Below are 6,522 nucleotides of genomic sequence, written 5' to 3'. Positions count from 1 at the left end.
CAAAGCAACTAAAGAGGCCTAAACAATTATTGTTACATTAAGCAGAGTTTTTTATACCTTCTCAACTGCTTTGATCAAGTCTTCATGTGGTTACCACTAGTAAACACAGTGCCTATCTAGGAGGAAACTAAGACAAAATAAAATAATATATAAGTCAGACAAAAATACATAATATATTTTTCCTCATGACTGGGGAACTTCAATAAATATATAAAACATTAAAGGATGTTGATGTCTATGCTAGAAAGTTTTATTAAATATAGAAGTTCTTACGTTTTCTTCATTCTTCAAGAAATAATAAGCAAAAACAAAGTTGCACTATCCCTATCCATTCCCATGTGCTTCTGCATCCCATTCAATCCATTTATACACACACTCATGCAGCCAGCATCATTTATTGAGCAGCTTACTATTTACCTGCCATTTTTAACCTGGAATTTTTAGATGGTTTTAAAATAAATCAGTGACCAGAAAGTTTCAGGTTCTCTAAGATATTCAAAACCCTCACAATATCCAGAAAGTTCTTAGAGGCATTTCTTTCTCAGGAATTTCCTAATGCCTGATATTTTAGTTCATGTTTCACTTGTTCATAAGGCACTTGAAGTAAATACTAATTGAAAACAAAGCACTAGACTCATTCCTCTTTGGGATTTTGCTGTGAAAATATAATCCTGAGAGGAATATATACTCAGTATGCTATGTGTTCAAGAAATGGAACATTCTTCAAGCTCATTTCCTTCGGAACAAACCCTCCTATACCATTCAGTTCAGCCACAACATCTAGATAATTGGCCCCAGGCTGGTAGGAACTCCTTATACACACAGGATTTCTAGATAATTCTTGATCATTAGGCATGAAAATTCTCCTCAGGGATCACCCTCAATGTCTTTTCTTCCTTCTGTTTTGTCTACTGTCTGTAGTTTCAGCTGCTCGCCAACTATCAAAGCATCTGAAGAAATTCAGATAATGTTTGAAATAAGCTCTTTCTAATTTCAGAAAAAGTACAAAACTACAGAAATTATATGAAAGTTTGTTTTTCTTGTGGTGATGCAGATGATATTCTCTCTCTTTCCTACCCATTACTCTTAAGGATTTAATTAACTCAACTCTTACTGTATAGCTCTTTGAGGTTTAAGAATGGAGAAAATAGCCCTGGACGGTTGCTCAGTGGTTAGAGCATCAAACTGAGGTTGAGAGAGACACGTGTTCGATTCCCACTAAGGGCACATACCTCGGCTGCAGTTTGTCCCCAGCCCTGGTTGGGTCAAGTGGGAGGCAGCCACTCGATGTGTCCCTTTCATGTCGATGTTTCTCTCTCTCTTTCTCTCTTTCCCTCCCACTCTATCTGAACAAAAATGGAAAAATGTCCTCGAGTGAGGATAAAAAAAGAATGGAGAATATAAACCTAAATCCTTCTACTGATCTTATTAAAAGGAAAACCCAATGCTTATTATTTTTATTTTTAAATTTTATTTATTTTTCTGCAAGGAATATTTAAATAACATAGGTTAATAACATTATGTCAGTTTTCAGGTGTGCAACATTATAATTCAATTTCTGAATATACTATCACGTTCTCACCATCACAAGTCCATTCATCAACCATACAGTTGATCCCCTTCACCCATTTTGTCCACCTTCCCTTCTGGCAACCCACAAATCTGTTGTCTGTATCTATGTGTTGTTGTTTTTTTTCCTATTTTGTTTTATATTTCACATAGGAGTGAAATAATGTTTTTTGTTCTTTTCTTTCTGACATATTTTACTTAGCATAATACCCTCAAGGTCCATCCATCTTCTTTATCCATTCATCCATCAATAGACACTTAGGTTGTTTCCATATCTTGGCTACTGTAAATAATGTTGCATTAAAATAGGGGTACACAAATCTTTTCAAATTAGCACTTTCTTATTTTTCAGATAAAAACCCAGAAGAGAAATTTTTGGATCACATGGTAGTTCTCGTCTTAGTCTTTTGAGAAACATCCATATTGTTTTCCATAGTGACTGCAGCAATTTAAAATTCCAACAACAGTGTTTAAATCATCAGGATCAGAGATTCCCAACAACCCAGAGTATTTATCTTTTTAGATTTAGGAGGAAATTCAAGGTAGTTTCCAACGCTTGCATAATTCTAGCACTTACAAATTCCTTTAGCTCATAGATCTTATTAAAACTAGTACGTTATACAGCATGTGGCACATAGTAGGTTTGCAGTCAATATTTATTGGGTGAATGATTTAATGACTGACTCTATGTTTGTAAAATTCTTTAGAACTCATCTGGTGGAAATGTTAACAGCCAAGACTGATATTCAGCTGATATGCACAGTTACAGTCTAAAGTTTTTAAGACTTACAGAATCACCTTTGACTCTTGGTTCTCACTGTGTTCTGGTTGTTAAATATTTTGAATATTCTCTTAGCAACAGAATGTCATAGCACAAAAGAATTACTTTTTTAAAAAAAAATTTAACATGTTTTCATAGAGTGTTTAGGACGCAGGCCCTTTCTTCTGAGTAAAAGTGAGTGTGTTTGCATTTGGAAGGGAAAGGGATCAAGTACAGAAGTGAAACCATCAGGGAAAATAAGGGCAAGTGATGGTGGTGGTGGAGGGTGAAATTATTGTATCATGCCTAGATTTTAGAAATGGAAATAGTTTTCCAGAGGTGAAAGTGTCAGGGACACAGGAAGTCAGGGTTAGACTACTATTTATAGGCCAAAAACAAGGGAAGTCAGATATCTCTTTGAAATCCTGATTACATTTCCTTTGGCATATACCCAGAAGTGGAATTGCTGGAACATATGATAGATCTATTTTTAATTTTTTCTAATTCATTGATTTTAGAGAGACAGAGGAAGGATGATAGAGAGAGAGAGAGAGATGTCGATTTATTGTTACACTCAGTTATACGCTCATTGGGTGTCTCTCGTATGTGCCCTGACTGAAGATTGAACCAGCAACACTGACACATTGGAATGACGTTCCAAAAACTAAGCTACCAGGCCAGGGTCCTATTTTTGTCATTTTGAGGAGCACCTATATTTTGTTCTAGTAGTTAGACCTAAATAAATTCCTACTACAGTATATAAGTGTTGCTTTTTCATCATATGCTCGCTAGTGCCTGTTGTTTGGTGTCTTCTCACAGGTTCAGGTAATTCTTATTGTGGTTCTGATTTGCATTTTATGTATGATTAGTGATGTTGAGCATCTTTTCATGTACCTGTTGGCCATTTTGATGTCCTTTAAAAAAAATCTATTTAGTCAGGCCACTTTTGTAATCGAATTGTTGTATATCTATCATTGCATGAATACATAAAAAAGATGTAGTAAATAATCATAATGGAATATTATTTAGCCATGAAAAAGAGAATACTGTACTATTTGCAACAATGTAGATGGACTTTGAGTACGCTATGATAAGTAAGATAAGTCAGTCAGAGAAAGATAAGTACTGTATAGTATCACTTACACGTGGAATCTAAAAAGTCAAACCTATGAAAACAGAGAGTATAATAGTGGTTAGCAGGGAAAGAGGGGCAGAGGGGTAAGGTTGGTATTGTTTAAGGGTACACATTTGCAATGAGTAGTTAATAATCATAGAAATCTAATGCATAGTTTGATAAATGTAGGCAATAATACTGTATTATAATTATGTAATGTGATAAATATTGTTACAACAGCAATCATATTACAATATATGAATGTATCAAAGTCATATGTTGTATGCCTTCAATTTACACAATGTTATATGTCAAATTTATTCAGTTTCTTTACATGTGGTCACAAGCACAAGCTAAAAGAGGATAGATCATTAGAGGCTCACCCTATCTCCAGGTAAAAGGTCAGCTATGCTGACACACAGCACCCACTCTACCAGACTAGGTCAGGCTTTGCATGCTCAATGAAGTCAAATATGACAATATATTCCCTTTCAACTTGAAATAGACATTTAAATGCTAGAAAGACTATGCATTGTTGTTGACCATTTGTAGGCCCCAAACATATGCCAATTTAATATCTCTCATCTTACTAACTTCACTTGAGGTCAATATATGGTGTACAATTGTTAAAGTACTAAAGAAGCACATACCACCCTTAATTCTAAAATGTAAATATAAAAATCTTAATGAATAGCTCTCAGTGCTTACAACCCCGAAGATTCAATATTATTTGATGATGTCTTAATATTCTGGAGAAACACCTTGTATATGGAGGACATAGTGAAACTCTTGACTGGATTCAATTTAACATTTTTAATAACCCACAGAAAAGTTCTAGACAATGAAACAGCATTGCTAAATGTGTCCTAAATCAAAAGGGCACTTAAAAATATAAATCTGCTCAAAATGTACAAACAGTTCTGACCAATTGAGTCAACACAACACAGGTGGTGCGTGCTCCCCAAAATCTACAGGTCATTTCAGATATACCAATCTCATTTCTGACTCTGGAGAATTATATTAACACTACGCTTGCTGACTCAAGTTTATAGACTGCAGATTCTCAATGAGGAAAGGCCATTCTTGGAGTTTGCCATTCAAATTCTACATTTTTTTTTTATCCTCACCTGAGGACATTTTTGCATTGATCTTCAGATAGAACAGGAGGGAGAAATGGAGGAAGAGAGAGAGAGAAACACATCAATGTGAGAGAGACACATCGACTGGCCACTACCCACATGACCCCAACATGGGCTGGGGACAAACTGCAAGGAAGGTATGCGCCCTTAGCAGGAACCAAACCCTGGACCCTCAGGTCCACGAGCCAACGCTCTAAACATTGAGCCAAATCTTCCAGGGCTCAAATTCTATTTTTATTATTATTTTTTTTTATCCTCACCTGAGGACATTTCTCGATATTTTGTTCAGATAGAGTAGGAGGGAGAGAGAGAGAGAGAGAAACATCAACGTGAAAGGAACACATCGAGTGGTCGCCACCCGCACGACCCAACCAGGGCCTGGGACAAACTGCAACCTAGGTACGTGCCCTTAGCGGGAACTGAACCCGGGTCTCTCCAGACCACAGGCCGACACTCTAACCGCTGAGCCAAACCGGTCAGGGCTCAAAGTCTATTTTTAAAATATCCTTGTGGTATCATATAATCTTACATTACCTTACTTCAGGTAAGCATTTACAGTTCAAGGTAAGAAAAGACAGAAGGTCTAGAGTATTCAGAAAGCAGATAGCAAAACACCTCAGAATACTGTAATACTTGCAGCAGTACTAAGCAGTGGCCATAAGTGTAGGTGGCTGTTTACTAAATGGTTTAGACACTTTGAACAACTCTTTTCTTTTTTAATTTTTTAATTACTTTTTGTTACAGATATTTTACATTTTTTACGCCATTGGCACCCCCCCTACCCACCTCACCCCCGCCCCGTCCCCGGCTTAGTTGTCCATGTCCATTGGTCATGCATACATGCATATAAGTTCTGTGGTTTATCTCTTCCCACCCCACCCCACCCCCTCTTCTGAGGGATGTCAGTCTGTGCCCTACTTCCATGTTTCTGGGTCTACTGTATTCCTCAGACTGTTATGTTCATTATATTCCGTATATAAGTGAGATCATGTGGTATTTTTTTTTCTGCTTGGCTTCTTTCACTTAGGATACTACTTTCCAGGTCCCTCCATGTCGTCTCAAAGGATAAGAGATCTTTCTTTCTTACTACTGCATAGTAATCCATTGTGTATACGTACCACAGCTTTTTTATCCATTCGTCTACTGATGGACACTTGGGCTGTTTCCAGATCTTAGCTATTGGAAATAGTGCTGCTATGAACATGGGGGTGCATATATTCTTCCTGATTGGTGTTTCAGGCTTCTTAGGGTATATTCCTAGAAGTGGGATCACTGGGTCAAATGGAAGTTCAATTTTTAATTTTTTGAGGTAACACCATATTGTTTTCCATAGTGGCTGCACCAGTCTGCATTCCCACGAGCAGTGTATTAGAGTCCCCTTTTCTCCACACCCTCGCCAACACTTGTTGTTTGATGATTTGTTGATGGCGGCCATTCTGACAGGTGTGAGGTGATACCTCATTGTTGTTTTAATTTGCATCTCTCTGATGATTAGTGATGTTGAGCATTTCTTCATATGTCTCTTGGCCATTTGTATGTCCTATTTGGAGAGGTGTGTATTCAGCTCCTCTGCCCATTTTTTAATTGGGTTATTTGTCTTCCTATTGTTGAGTTGTATGAGTACTCTATATATATTGGAAATTAACCCCTTATCTGACACATCATTGGCAAAGATGGTCTCCCATACAGTGGGTTGCCTTTCCAATTTGATGATTGTTTCTTTTGCTGTGCAGAAGCTTTTGAGTTTAAAGTAGTCCCATGTGTTCATTTTTTCCTTTGTTTCTGTTGCCTTAGGTGATGTATCAGTGAAAATTCTGCTCCGTATGATGTCCGAAATTTGTTGCCTACATTTTCTTCTAGAAATTTTATGGATTCATGGGTCACATTTAAGTCTTTTATCCATTTTGAGTTTATTTTTGTGTATGGTGTAAGTTGATGGT

Source organism: Molossus molossus, unplaced genomic scaffold (assembly GCF_014108415.1).
Source record: "Molossus molossus isolate mMolMol1 unplaced genomic scaffold, mMolMol1.p scaffold_m16_p_2, whole genome shotgun sequence".
Taxonomy (NCBI): Eukaryota; Metazoa; Chordata; class Mammalia; order Chiroptera; family Molossidae; genus Molossus; species Molossus molossus.
The sequence above is the reverse complement of the archived record's forward strand: the minus strand, read 5'-3'. Positions refer to the sequence as shown.